We start from the raw sequence: 14,811 nt of genomic DNA, 5'->3' as shown, positions 1-14,811 counted from the left end.
TGCTTGACAGAACAGCAGGAAGAAAATACTGGGGACACTTAAGGTCGAGTACCTGGAAATGGCACCTCTATATCAACAATAGTCTAGGAATTTCATCTCTCTATTGTATTTCCCATTGAAATTGGTGGGATTTCTATAGCAATTCGGACACTGTGACATCACTTCCAGACACTGAACTGAAATGTATTTCTATATTTAGATTTAACTTTTATGCTGCTCCTCATTGCTAGAGGGCTCGAGGCGGTTTACAACAGGAAATGATAAAACATGACAATGTAAAAAGTTCAATAAGCACATGGAAACCTAAGAAAATCCCATACAATCCTCCTTTCCCACCATCTGTATCCATTCTGCCCACCAATATGGTCATTCACATAATGGAGTCTGTCACCATGAAAGAAGAAAGGATGTAGGAGACATAGGGAGAAGGTGGTGGTTATCAGCAGAAGTATGGCTTGATATGCTGGGTAGAAGATGGACAGAGCATTGGGTACTGGGGGGGGGGGAGGATTGATTGTTGGAATTAGTATTTTTCCGCCGTATCTTTTCTTGATGGTGATTTGGATCTCTGTGTTTTATGTCTGGGGTTTTAAGGGAAGTTTTATTGGGGATTTCATTCAGACTGTTGTAACCCACCATGAGCCACTTGGGAGTGGCGGGTAATAACCTGCAATAATAAACGAATGTAATAAATAATAACAAAAGAAACGGAAGCCCTTCAGTAATGAAAATTATAAGTTCATTGATCACAGGTGGTTTTTGTAGCTTATGAAAATTGCTTTGTAGAATCTGAGTAGCTGGACGTTGTTGATGGAATTTGTGGTGGGAAATGGTATCAAGAATTAGCTGCACCTGCCTGTGCACGCACAGGTGCCCGCATCTCCCCCCCCCTCCCCGCGACACGGCGCTGGCTGTGTCAGCCTGTAACGGCAGATTTGGCTGCCGTCCCACACAACCCTAATGGTGACCTCTATAGGGTTTTCAAAGTAAGAGACAATCAGAAGTGGTTTGCTGTAGCCTGTCTTTGTGTCACATTTCTGGACTTCCATCCATGCAGGGTCGACCCTCCTTAGCTTCCAAGAGCTGAGGAGATTTGGCTAACTTGGGACTATTGAGGTCAGGGGTGGATGTTGCTAGGATCCAATTTGTGTTTGTATGCTTTAACATTGCTAACATCATGACTGGGGCAGAACTTTTATTTTTCAAATTAAAATATCAACAGCAATGCAGGAAAAGGCCTGAATATTCGTCCCACTTTGTGGTCTGCAACATAGCTGGCTTTGTACCTTATGACCTTTGGTTTCTCCCAACCCAATTCCTCAGGTCTCCCCTTGGATCTGAAGCGAGCTGTCAAATTTCATACATGGCAGAAGTCCTGTGTTGTTGATGTTTTGTGCTGAGCAGTGAAGAGGGAACGCTAATGCAGGTCGAAGTTCTCTCTTCTAATAGGTTTTTACAGTAAAACTCAAAAAGCGAATGCAAGCTGACCAGAAGACTCTGAAATAATGTATTTTATTAAAATCCTATGTTGTACAATTGGAGCCACTGTATTACTGTACGACCGGAATTGGAAAATCACAAATCTACCTGCTATAAAAGACTAGTTGACGAAAACGAGAGGATTTGCAGAAATGGTTAAACTTACGTAATATCGACAGCTTCTTTTATGACTAACTGGAAACCTCTTATAAACTTCTTGCAGCAGAGAAATAAAAAATATTTGATGGCTTGTGGCTTTAGAGATTAAAGTTAATTGTTGGAAAAATTTCAAAGGAACATGGATATAAATGATAAGCTTGTATCAAGAATTGATGATTTAGAGCAGCCTTTCTCAACTTTCTTACTCTTGAGAAACCCCTGAAACATTCTTCAGCCATCGAGAAACACCAGAAGTGGTGCGATTGTGTGGAATATGGTTGGGAAACGTAGGCCCTCCCCTTCCCATGCCCTCCAGGCCCATCACTGGCCATTTTGGTAGGGGTGAGTGGGTTGACATGACCATAGGTGGTCCTATCACCTCATAAATGTTAAACAAATTTAAAATATATAGAAAAAATTATTAACTCCCACACATACAGGAAACCCTTCCAGGGGCCCTCAAGAAACCCCAGGGTTTCACAAAGCCCTGCTTGAGAAAGCCTAATTTAGAGTATGACCAACTGGAAACTTTTTATTTTCTTAGCGCTCTTCCTTCCTTCCTTCCTTCCTTCCTTCCTTCCTTCCTTCCTTCCTTCCTTCCTTCCTTCCTTCCTTCCTTCCTTCCTTATTTATTTATTTATTTATTTATTTATTTATTTATTTATTTATTTATTTTATTTTATTTTATTTTATTTTATTTTATTTTATTTTATTTTATTTTATTTTATTTTATTTTATTTTATTTTATTTTATTTCTCTCTTTTGAAGAAGAAGAGTTGGTTCTTATATGCCGCTTTTTCTCTACCTGAAGGAGTCTCAAAGTGGCTTACAGTCGCCTTCCCTGTCTTCTCCCCACAACAGACACCCTGTGATGTGGGTGAGGCTGAGAGAGCCCTGATATTAATGAAGAAAAAGAAGAGTTGGTTCTTATATGCTGTTTTTCTCTATCTGAAGGAGTCTAAAAGTGGCTTACATTCGCCTTCCCTTTCCTCTCCCCACAACAGACACCCTGTGAGGTGGGTGAGGCTGAGAGAGCCCTGATATTAATGAAGAAAAAGAAGAGTTGGTTCTTATATGCTGTTTTTTTCTATCTGAAGGAGTCTAAAAGTGGCTTACATTCACCTTCCCTTTCCTCTCCCCACAACAGACACCCTGTGAGGTGGGTGAGGCTGAGAGAGCCCTGATATTCCTGCTCGGTCAGAACAGCCTTATCAGTGCTGTGGCGAACCCAAGGTCACCCAGCTGGCTGCACGTGGGGGAGTGCAGAATCGAACCTGGCATGCACTCCTTTGCACTCCTAACCACTACACCAAACTGGCTCTCTGTAGTGCAACTGCTAATAAAAATTAGTATTAAAAAAAAAAAAAGGAATCAGCCTACCGACGAGTTAAAATTCTGAGCTTGTTTCCCGTTACTGTAATTCCTTTCTTGAGCAGAGCTGGCTGGTAAATGGATTCTTGGCTATTAGTTAAGCAGATTAACACGACTTTCTTTTCCTCCTGTGATTCGGAGGCCATTTTCAGACTACGTTTTTAGAATGACACGCTCCACAAAGTATTCCTTCAACTTCATTTGTTTCTGCTTTTCTGTATCTATTTCAGAGCCAGGCTGAAGTTTGGCATTGTTGGCTAATCCGGAGGACAACGGGCTCCAATCCTACAACCAGGTCAGTGTGTTTGAATGTCTTCAGTCAGAATAAAAGACGATTAACACAGAATTATTTTAAAACACTCTCTGATTCAGAAATGCTCGACACTAACGGGGTATTAGTGGCCTGTCCGTGTTGGCAAGGAGCAGAATGAGTGAGGTTTTGGGGGCAAAATAGAGTGGCACCAAAACACAAAACGTTTCCTATAACTGTATATCTGTGTTTAATACTAAAAGCAAAATCAAGGATTACATAGGGATGTATTGTCAAGTAGCAGCCATCTTATGTCACCCCAACGAAGGGTTTTCAAGGCAAGTGAGAAGCAGAGGGTTTTTTTGCCACTGCTTTCCTCTGCAGAATCGTCCTTGAACCATAGAATGTGTCAAAGTAAGTCCCTTGCAAGATTTAAGGTGACCCTGGTGAGGGACTGCAGAGGCCAGTGAGAGCTTGTTGGCTATTGCCTTCATCTGCAGAGTCTTCCTTGGAGGTCTCCCATCCTAGACTTAAGGTGACCCCGGTGGAGGGCTGTCAAGGCAAATGAGAAGCAGAGGTGTTTAGCCATTGCTTTCCTCTGCAGAGTCATCCTTGGTGGTCCTACATTCAGCCACCGACCCTGCTTAGATTCTAAGGTATGACAAGACTGGGCTAAATCATGTCACCTGCCCTGGCCAAAGTTGGAATTAGGGAATGAAGACTAAAAGCCAAGGTGACACAAATGATCAGACTACCATATTCAAGTTAAATGAATGGATTTTGGGGGGCAGGAAGATGTTCTATGGGGATTGGATTTTTTTGGCATGTGTCCGTATTGCATTAAACTCACACACGCATATACTACAGATTCAGAGCTGTATAGCACATTGTGTTCTTTCAGCTTTGGCTGATTTAGCAAGTGCATCTCTTCTGGGCACTCACTTAGATGGCTCTGGCTAGCCCTGACTCATCGGATCTCAGAAGCTAAGTAGGGTTGGTCCTGGCTAGTATTTGGGATGAAAGGCCACCAAGGACTTTTATTCACTTATTGTATGGCAGAGCTACAGACAAAGAACATCTATTAATCTAAAATATGTATCTAATAATATATAATGTCTCGTCAAGTAGTTCCCAATTAGATTTTTGTCCATCGTAGGCAGGTTATATACCAAACATCTTGAACATCGCCTCCTTGATTGAATGCGTCCAAATCACGTTATTGGCTCAGAAAACATTGAATTTTCCAAAGGGAAATCTGTTTTAGACCATTGTTTCACCCTGTCCTTTTTAGCGGACAACTACTTGAATTTGGGTAAGAGACAACTTTATGTTGCATTTATTGATCTAAAAAGTGCTTTTGACTCAATTTCAAAAGATCTATCTGTTCCACTATATATTTCTGGTAAGGGCTTAGAGGAGGAGCGTGTCTCATGGCTTAAGGGCCACTCAGCTCTTAACACCCACTCAGGGCAGCTGTCCCACCCCTGAGTGCCTCCTCCAACTGGCTTGCCTGTCTGTCCAGTGGCCAGCCAATTGCCTTCTATCTCCCACCGTTGACTACCCCTGCCTTCCTCCACTTCCCTCTGAGGCTTGGAGGCTTCAGATCCCTGCCATATGAGAGCTGCCCCTGCTGGTGAGTTCCATAACAGCTGCCTGCAGCCTTTCCAGGTCCTAGGAGGAGGCCATCTGCAGAGTTCTTCCACTCCATCCTTCTCCCCCAATCTGGTGCCCGTTGTATTCCTGAATGCAACAGGCTTGGCCCCTAGTTATGGAATAAGTTGGAAAATCTGGGGATGGAATGTTTTCACTGACAGTACAGCCTCAGATGGACAATTCTTCCCTTCAGTGTGACACACAAAGAATTATTTAATCCCACATGCTTGGGCCCCCTGTAGCATATCACCTTCGGGGACAAACTCATGGAAGGATGTATTAGACTAGAGCCTGTGCAACAGAGATCAGATTCATTTCCTACAGTTGTGTGAATTTCATTTCCAGGCAGATATATGTCTATTTTCACATAGATAAATTTACAGATAGCTAAATGTCAGCCAGGACTTGTGTCACTGCTTCTTTTACTTAGAAAACCAGCATTCTACATAGCATAGGGCTGCCCGGTCCCCCTGACCAACATCAAATGATTGGGGGGGGGGGGTGTAGAATTGCCAGATCCAGATTTGGGGGCGGATCCAGGGAGGACAGGGGCCTTAGTGTGGTACAATGCCCCTACAAAGCAGCCATTTTCTCCAGGGGAACTGATCTCTGTAGTCTGGAGATGAGTTGTCATTCCAGGGGATTCCCAGGTCCCACCTGAAGGCTGGCATCCCTTCATTAATCTAATATATGGATGAAATTTCTGAGTGTGATGATGTAGTCGAGTTGTATTTCCTTCTGATAAAATTATAGTTAGCTCTTGTTGATCCCTGGGAAGGGAGAAGCCCAAACCACCAGTAACATAATACCTTTTTCAGCATTGTGTTGGCTGTGCTTGTACAAGGCACCTCAGGAGTCTTCTGGATCTAACATTGTCAGTGCCATCTCCACTAGCCCTAACCCACGAGGGTGTTGGTGGCATGCTTGCTTACCTGGGCCAAGCCACGCCAACCCATTCTGCTCTTTTCCAGCATCAGTGTTAGGAACTCTCTTCTCTGAGGTTCACCAGACCTAGCATCCAAGGGTACCCATGTTGGTCAGCAGTAGGACATCAGATTCCAGTCCAATTGTACTGTTGTGACCAAATAAGATATTCAGATTATAAGCTTTTGCAACCCATTGCTCCTTCTGTCAGGTTCCTTCCTCAGGTACCTGACAAGGTTTTATAGCACAAAGGGGGCCTTGACTCTTGAAAGTGTACTGTAAACCCCAAAAGTAGGTCTTGAAGGTGAGACTCCAATCTAACACAGCTAGCAGATTGCCTTATCTTCTTCTATCCTTCCTTTTCTATCTTGAAGGAGTATTTTTTTCAGCTGTATTTCAGGCACATGTATCTTCGATGCAGTAGAGGGTCCCTCAAAAGAGGCATTTGGGTGAGGTGTTCAGGGCTGCAATGAGGGGAGGGGAGTGAAATTCCCCTCTGCAAAGGGGCCACTTGAATCTTTCTGTTGATTAGTGATTTCTGCTTCATTTAAAAGCCATTTGTATTTTCCCTTATATGTTTGTCCAACAGCTTCCCCTGTTCTTCCAACATTATACTCTTCCTGAACTCTCCATACTTCTTGCTGTCCTTTCTACTGCAAATCCCTTTACATTCGCTGCTCGATAAGATCTTGATGTAATGTTTAGCATGACTTATGGGTATGCTGCTAGTCCTTTTTAGGCCACGCAAACCTTGTTCAGTTCCTATCCCATCATACCTTAGGTTTGCAATAAAATTCTATGCCCCTCCACCTCTCTGATGATGTGTGCTAAGAGAGCTTGCACCGTCTCCACACCGGAGGCTTCACACGAGGCTTCAGGCTGCGCTGCCTCTTCCTGCTCTCACACGAGGGAACATTTGGCCTGGTGTACTTCTTGTGTCTCAGATTTGTACTCCCGCACGGGAGCCGGGGCAGTGAAGTTCCCAGTGCAGAAATGGTCCTTGTCACTCTAGTTTTAGGGATGTTCACAGTTTTACGTATTTTTCATAATACTTCATAAATATGCTGAGTTCTATATTATACATTTTAGGTTATTAAGTAGTAATAATAGTAGTGGTTTTTAATTTCTGTCTGATTAACTTAACTGTTCAGCAAAAGGTTGTTCTTTGCATATGTTTCTTTGTAAGAATATGAGAAGCATCATTGCTTTCAGTTAACCCTTGCTCAAAGCATGTATTTTGTGTTAGAAATATGAGAATCTTGGTAGGCATTCTGACTAGGGGGAGTAGGAAGGGGAGAAGAAGAAGAAGCTGAAGAGGGGGAGGACATTAGGAGGAGCAGGAAGGGGAGAAGAAGTGGAGGAGGGGGAGGACACTAGGAGAGTAGGAAGGAGCGAAGAAGTGGAGGAGGGGGAGGACACTAGGAGGAGAAGGAAGGGGAGAAGAAGTGGAGGAGGGGGAGGACACTAGGAGAGTAGGAAGGAGAGAAGGAGGAGGGGGAGGACACGAGGAGGAGAAGGAAGAGGAGAAGAAGTGGAGGAGGGGGAGGACACTAGGAGGAGTAGGAAGGAGAGAAAAGTGGAGAAGGGTAAGGACAATAGCTTAATATTTTTATGTTTCTTACCAGGGTACAAGGTTGTGGTTTTGTGGCACTATTGAATTTAGTTCTGTCAGCTGGCTTGCATTTTGTTTACTCACTGAAAAAAAATGGTATTCTTGATCTTAACCTTTTAAATAGCCACTTCATTTCTCAGGGGAAGAAAAACAGACTAAATAGAGGTTTGCTATGAATCATTCCCTAGTGGGAGAAAATATTTTAAAAGGTATTTTTGATTCGTTGTTTAAAGAAAGGCTACAGCAGCTGTTATATAAACTCTCCTCCCGTTTCTCATTCTCTTGATTTGAACAAATTACTTCCTTTCCCCCCTCTTTGGATTATTTTTAGGGTTTTATGACTATTTGTTAAATTATCTAATGCCTGAGGGGCAGAACTGGAGAAGTCCAAGATTGTGGGGTATCTAGAAACTTGACATCTGTAATTACCAATATTTCTTTAACATGGAACAGGCTTCCTTGGGAGGTGGTGGGTTCTCCATCTTTGGAAATTTTTAAACAGAGGCTAGATAGCCATCTGACGGAGAGCCTGATTCTGTGAAGGTTCAAGGGGTGGCAGGTTACAGTAGATGAGTGATTGGGATGTGAGTGTCCTGCATAGTGCAGGGGGCTGGACTAGATGACCCATGAGGTCCCAACTCTATTATTCTATGATTCTATGGAAAACCCGTTTCAACCAGACCGGTGGTTTAGGGAAGATCCGTGGCTCAGTGGTTGAACATCTACTCTGCATGCAGAAGGTCCAAGGTTCAATCCCTGGCATCTCTGATTAAAAGAATCTAGTAGCAGATGATGTCAAAGATCTTTGCCTGAGACCCCAAGAGTCTGGGGGTGGGGTTGTGGCTTAGTGGTAGAGCATCCACTTGGCATGCAGAAGGTCCCAGGTTCAATCCTCGACATCTTCAGATAAGAAAGTCAGGTAGTAGGTGATGGATGCCTGGAAAGCTGCTGCCATTCTGATAACCATCTTCAAGTATTTAAAAGGCTGCCATAGAGGATGGAACAGAGTTGTTCTCTCTTGCCCTGGAAGGACAGACCAGAACCCATGGGATGAAATTAATTCCAAAGAAATTCTGTCTAAATATCTGGAAGAAGTTCCTGACAGTTAGAGAGGTTTCTCAGTGGAAGAGGCTTCCTCAGGAGGTGGTGGGTTCTCCATCTTTGGAAGTTTTTAAACAGAGGCTCGATAGCCATCTGACGGAGAGGCTGATTCTGTGAAGGTTCAGGAGGGTCGCAGGTTACAGTGGATGAGCGATAGGGTTGTGAGTATCCTGCATGGCGTAGGGGGTTAGACTAGATGACCCAGGAGGTCCCTTCCAACTCTATGATTCTAGTCTGAGCAGACAATACTAACCTCGATGGACCAAGGATCTGATTCAGTATGAGGCAGCTTCATGTCTTCAGCTTCATGTCCATCAAGCCAGGGTGAGAACCCCAGATGGCCTAGCAGTTAGAGCGATGGCCTAAGACCAGAGACAGCTGGATCAAAATCCCCTCTTTGCCATGCTGCAACTTACATGGCTTTGTGATGACAGGGTCAAGAGAAAATGAAAACGTTGTTGAGGGACAAAACTCTGAGTGAGTCGGATGATTTCATTGAAATGATACCCATCAAACAATGATACCCATGAAACCAATCTTGTGTCATTGGGCTAGGAATGATCTCCAAACCTAACTAAAGCCCATTTTCAGGTTGCATTTTTCTGAGAAATGTACGTGACTTTTTCTTGCTGCATTCAAGATGCTCTTAATGGGATGTTTCCATGAACGTTTTGGGTATTGGCACAGAAAGGGTGAAAAATCCTACAGGAAAATAATAGGCCATAGGATAGTAATATGTCAGTTGGGCTATATGATAGAAAAATGTTTCCTTCTGTTAATCCAGACAGGGCAAGAGGTGAAAAGAGATTGATGAATTAGAGGTCATCAAGCAGTTCAACCTTCTCCATCTCCCTGCTGTTTGAACACGGACTTTGACTAATTCAGCTGCTTCTTTGTAATTTTCTAATTGGATCTGCTTGTCATGTTTCATCCCACACTTTCCTTGATTGGAATTATGCTCATCCCACTTTGCTGACCTATCAGTCCTTGGAAATGGACTCTCTCTGATTTTATTTTAAGGTAGCCTTTTCTTTTTTAATCTCTCTCATCCATATTTGTGTTGTGTACAGTCCTTGTCTAAATGCATTTAGTCTAATGGATGCTGGAACGAATCGTGTTAATCTCTGAGGTTCCACCAATTCCTGTTTTATTTTAGTGGACAGAGGGGGAGCCCAAAGGACCGATGAAGAATCTTAATAAGTGCCAGGACTATTGTTCTGGCATAATACCACATTGAGCATTACAGATATAATGGAGCCAGGGGGTTAGATTGTGTGGCGTTTGAATCCCCCCCACCCGTATTGTTTGTTTATTATATTTATGTACTGCCCTCCCCTGAGGCTCAGGGAGGTTCACGTAGAACCTAAACCATAGATTGAACTTGTTCTACATCAAACAAATATAATACAGTACAACAGTAATAATAACAACACTAGCAGATAACCATTTATCAAAGTAACATTCAACAGGTCCATGATTGAGTTCTGGTACATGGAATGCTGGGGGGGGGGGTGGATTCCGGGGCCCAGTGGTGTTGCAGATTTTGGTTGGCCTCAACAAGATGCCTGGCGGAAGAGCTCACTTTTGCAGGACCTGCGGAACTGTTTTAGTTCCATCAGGGCCCAGATCTCCTCTAGGAGCTCAATCCACCAGGTGGGAGCCAGGACAGAGAAGGCTCTGGCCCTGGTTGAGGCCAAGCGGGTTTCTTTTGGGGTAGGGATCATTAGCCGGCTGGTGGTGGCAAAGTGCAAGGCTCTTTGAGGGGTGTAGGCAGAAAGGTGGTCCTTCATGTATACTGGCCCCTGACAGCATATTGGCTTGAAGATAATTATCAAAACCTTTAGACTGATCCAGAATTCAACTGGTAACCACTGCAGTTGATGGAAGGTGGGCCGGATGTGGGACCTCCATGGTGTGAAGACCCTGGCCACTGCATTTTGGACCAGCTGTAGTTTCTGGATCAAAGCCAAGGGCAGGCTTTCATAGAGCGAGTTGCAGAAGTCCAGTCTAGAGGTGACCGTTGCACAGATCAATGTGGCTAGGTGTTCTGGGGTCAAGTAGGGCACTAGTAGTCTGGCTTGGTGAAGGTGGTAGAATGCCAGCCGTGCTACCTTCATGACATGAGCTTCCATTGAGAGGGAAGCATCCAGGATCACGCCCAAGGTCCTGGCAGAGTTCAAAGTTTGTTTTGTGTTTTATACATGCAGCCTTATCAATGTAAATGCTGTCATACAAAGTTTCCTAGGAAATGAAGTGAGGAGGGGGAACAGTAGGGGAAAGCAGACAAATTCATGGTGGAAAATGCAGTTAGACTTATTTAAAAGTTGGCTGTTGTTGGGGAGGAGGACACAGGGCTTGAACTCTTTGAACCAGAGGACTGGAAAGTGACCAATATAACTCATTTAAAAAAAAAAGGATCCAGGGGCATTACAGGCCAGTCAGCTTAACATTTGTTCCAGGTGAACTGATTGAAAACATAATTAATAAAATTGTCAAGCATATAGAGGGACAAGCCCTGCTGAATAAAAAACAACATGGCTTCTGTAAAGGTAAATCTTGTCTCACCAACCTTTTAGAGTTCTTTGAAAGTGTTGATCAACATGTGGACAGGAATAAGCCAGTAGACATAGTTTATTTGGATTTTCAGAAGGCTTTTGGCAAAGATTGCTGGGCAAACCTCAAAGTCATGGGATAAGATGACAAGTACTCTTATGGATTGGGAAATAGCTGAAAAATAGGAAGCATAGAGTTGGAATAAATGGTCTGCTCTCGCAATGGAAGGATGTGAGCAGCAGGTTCTTGCACAGATCTGTATTGGGACTGGTGTTTTTCAGCTTGTTCATAAATAATCTGGAGCTAGGGGTGAATCATGGGGTGGTGAAGTTTCCAGAGGAGACAAAGAAGCAGCAGGTGGGAATGCATTTCAGCAACAAGCCTAAACACACAACATAATGCTCTTAACAAGGACACAAGAATTGTAACCGGCACAGCAAACTGAGCCGGAAAAACAGTTCCGTGCCCATCTGTAAAGTGAAGCGATAAGAGTGGAACATCTGGTATGGTTGAAAAACACATGTGGGGAACATGACCACGGTTCTTTCCCCCTTCCATGCAGTGCACGCCAAAACCGAATTGGCGCCTCTTATAAAACTTTGTCACTCAACCCATCTATCACCGACGATGAACATTTTGCAGAAACCAAATGCAGTTTAGTCTGTCTGGAGGGCAGAGAGAAGAGGGCAATGCATTATTCATTTGGCAGACTAATCTCGGAAGAAAGAACGGACCTATCAATCAGTCACTATTTGTTATTTGGCAAGCGTTGGGCATTACAATGCTGCTAGTATTGGCGGCATCTGTAGCAATGTAGGTCGTGGTACGCTGGTAGGCGCTACTATGCAGCATAGTAACCTCCTGCTATGGCTAATAAATGTGCAAGTCCCTCTGCAGTAGGCAGCGTCTTTGTTTGCTGCCGATTTCTGAATGTTCAGTGTGGGTTTTTTTCCAGTCAATGAGAACTGCAGGGGAATATTTCTCTTGCGCCGATTCATTGGCTCTGGGACTACCGCTGGCTTGTCGCCATTCGAGCCATTGTAGACTTGAGAGAAAATTGTTCTGATAGCTCGGCACTGCGTGTTATTTGAGGGTTCGTTCGTTTTAAAAGGTAATCCGCAATGAACCTTGCGATGGAGCAGAGCTTCCGCAAAGAACAGGTGCTCAGACTCAAGTGATGCAGGCAGCAAACCTTGGTGCCATTTTTGGGCTAAGGCAAGAGGGAGCATGGATTTTGGCTGTGCCATCGGCTTGGAGTCTGAGATGCTTCTCTTGTTGTAGGTGACTGCTGGCTCCCTTGATCTGATCAGATTTTTCTTCCGGTGGCCTGTAAAATAAGGAAAGATAATTGGATTTTCCTATTTTCGTCCTCATTGGGTGTGTGTGTGTGGGGGGGGGGTCTGCTTTTTCTCTCTGTGTAGTCTTGGGGATTTGGTTTAAGGCAGTGGTTCTCAACCTTCCGAATGCCGCGACCCTTTAATATAGTTCCTCATGTTGTGGTGACCCCCAACCATAAAATTATACAAGGGTTCCTTCACAGAAATTATACCGAAACTGACCAATGGCGTGAAGATCCATTGTTCATGATTGTATATAAATTGGTTCCCCCCCCCCCCCCCCGGAGTTTCTCAGTTCAGTTCTGCCTCTTGTCCCACCATGTCAGTCTCACTCTTTTCTGCCTGCAGGAGGAGCGGCAACAATGGCATCCCCCCCCCCCAGCCAAGCTGCTTGCCCTGCCGCGACCCCTGCGAACGGGTTGTTCGACCCCAAAAGGGGCCCCACCTCCAGGATGAGAACCACTGGTTTAAGGGTCTCCGATTTTCAGATAGGGAAGAAATGGAGTTAGTGACAGATTTTATTTTCCTGGGCTCCAAGATCACTGCAGATGGGGACTGCAGCAAAGAAATTAAAAGACGCTTGCTCCTGGGGAGGAAAGCTATGGCAAATCTAGACAGCATCCTAAAAAGCAGAGACATCACCCTGCCAACAAAAGTGCGTTTAGTCAAGGCTATGGTCTTCCCAGTTGCAATGTATGGCTGTGAAAGTTGCACCATAAGGAAGGCTGAGCGTCAAAGAATTGAGGCTTTTGAACTCTGGTGCTGGAGAAGACTCTTGCGAGTCCCTTGGACTGCAAGGCGAACAAACTGGTCAGTCCTAGAGGAGATCAACCCTGACTGCTCCTTAGAAGGCCAGATCCTGAAGATGAAACTCAAATACTTTGGCCACCTCATGAGAAGGAAGGACTCCCTGGAGAAGAGCCTAATGCTGGGAGCGATCGAGGGCAAAAGAAGAAGGGGACGACAGAGAATGAGGTGGATGGATGGAGTCACTGAAGCAGTCGGTGTGAGCTTAAATGGACTCCGGGGAATGGTAGAGGACAAGAAGGCCTAGAGGATCATGATCCATAGGAGTGCGATGGGTTGGACATGACTTCGCACTGAACCGATGGATTGAAGAGGATGCTCCATTTTTGTATTCCATGGGTTTGATTGACTATACTTTGCATCCAATGCATCCAGAGTCTGCAGCCCCACGATATAGAAAACCTCACAGCTTTCCTAAAGACCACCCCGTATTGAGTCTGCCATGAAAACGCTAGAGGGCGTCACCCCAAGGGTCAGACATGACTCGGTGCTTGCACAGGGGATACCTTTACCTTTACCTTAAATAAAATTAGCCTCGGTTGAGAATAAAATTGTACAGTAACAACCAAAAAATTGATGCTGACCATTGGTCTTCCTCAGTGATGAAAGATTTTATGGAATGGCTCCTGGCATCATGATGCCATAATCATTTCTTATAAATTGACCCATATGAATTTTTAATGATTATCATCTCTGACCGAAGACAAAGAATCATAGAAACATAGTGCTGGAAAGGGACATCTGGGCCCTCTAGTCCCACCCCCTGCTCAATGCAGGACTTAAAGCATCCAGGAGAAGTATGTGTTCAGCCACTGCTTGAAGACCGCCAGTGAGGGGGAGTTCGCCACCTCCTTAGGCAGCCTATTCCACTGCTGAACTACTCTGACTGTGATATTTTCCCAGATATGTAGCCAGTACTGTTCTACATGTAATTTACACCCATTTCTGCTTGCAACAGGAACCTTTCCCTGTCCTCTTCCAAGTGACAACCTTTCAAATACTTCTAGAGACCAATCATGTCCCCTCTCAACTTCCTCATCTCCAGATTGAACAGCCTTTCCTCACAGAACGTGGTCCAAGGGTCTGGATCATCCTCGTCGCTCTCCTCTAACCCCTCTCAATTTTGAAGTGAGGCCTTCAGAACTGCACACAGTACTCCAGGTGGGGTCTGACCAGTATGGTATCCAGGAGGACTATGGCATTTTGCGATATTATTCAGAAACCTCATTCTTGATAGTTTGCTGCCACTGTCAGCTACACTTCCTTATAGGAATGGTTGAACTGTGTACTTTTCTCACTTGCAGCCAGAAGACAATTGTGAGGTAAAGGTCCAGACCAGAACTCCTAGATTAAGAGTTGGGAGTGAATCATTTATGTCAGGGGTAGTCAACCTGTGGTCCTCCAGATGTCCATGGACTACAATTCCCATGAGCCCCTGCCAGCAAATGCTGGCAGGGGCTCATGGGACTTGTAGTCCAGCATTTGCTGGCAGGGGCTCATGGGAATTGTAGTCCATGGACATCTGGAGGACCACAAGTTGACTACCCCTAATTTATGTAATCTGA

At 44.5% G+C, this 14,811-nt stretch overlaps 1 protein-coding gene across 18 annotated transcripts in view; it reads left to right on the top strand.

Moving 5' to 3' along the window:
- LOC143829092 (microtubule-associated protein 2-like) overlaps nt 1-14,811 on the top strand; it is a 313,653-nt gene that overhangs the window by 63,685 nt on the left and 235,157 nt on the right. For all 18 annotated transcript variants that reach the window (XM_077319426.1, XM_077319420.1, XM_077319417.1 and 15 more), the window contains exon 2: nt 3,240-3,304. The gene's annotated coding sequence lies outside the window, so the exon portion shown is untranslated. The remainder of the gene's footprint in view (nt 1-3,239; nt 3,305-14,811) is intronic.

Source organism: Paroedura picta, chromosome 2 (assembly GCF_049243985.1).
Source record: "Paroedura picta isolate Pp20150507F chromosome 2, Ppicta_v3.0, whole genome shotgun sequence".
Classification (NCBI taxonomy): Eukaryota; Metazoa; Chordata; class Lepidosauria; order Squamata; family Gekkonidae; genus Paroedura; species Paroedura picta.
The sequence above is the reverse complement of the archived record's forward strand: the minus strand, read 5'-3'. Positions and strand labels throughout refer to the sequence as shown.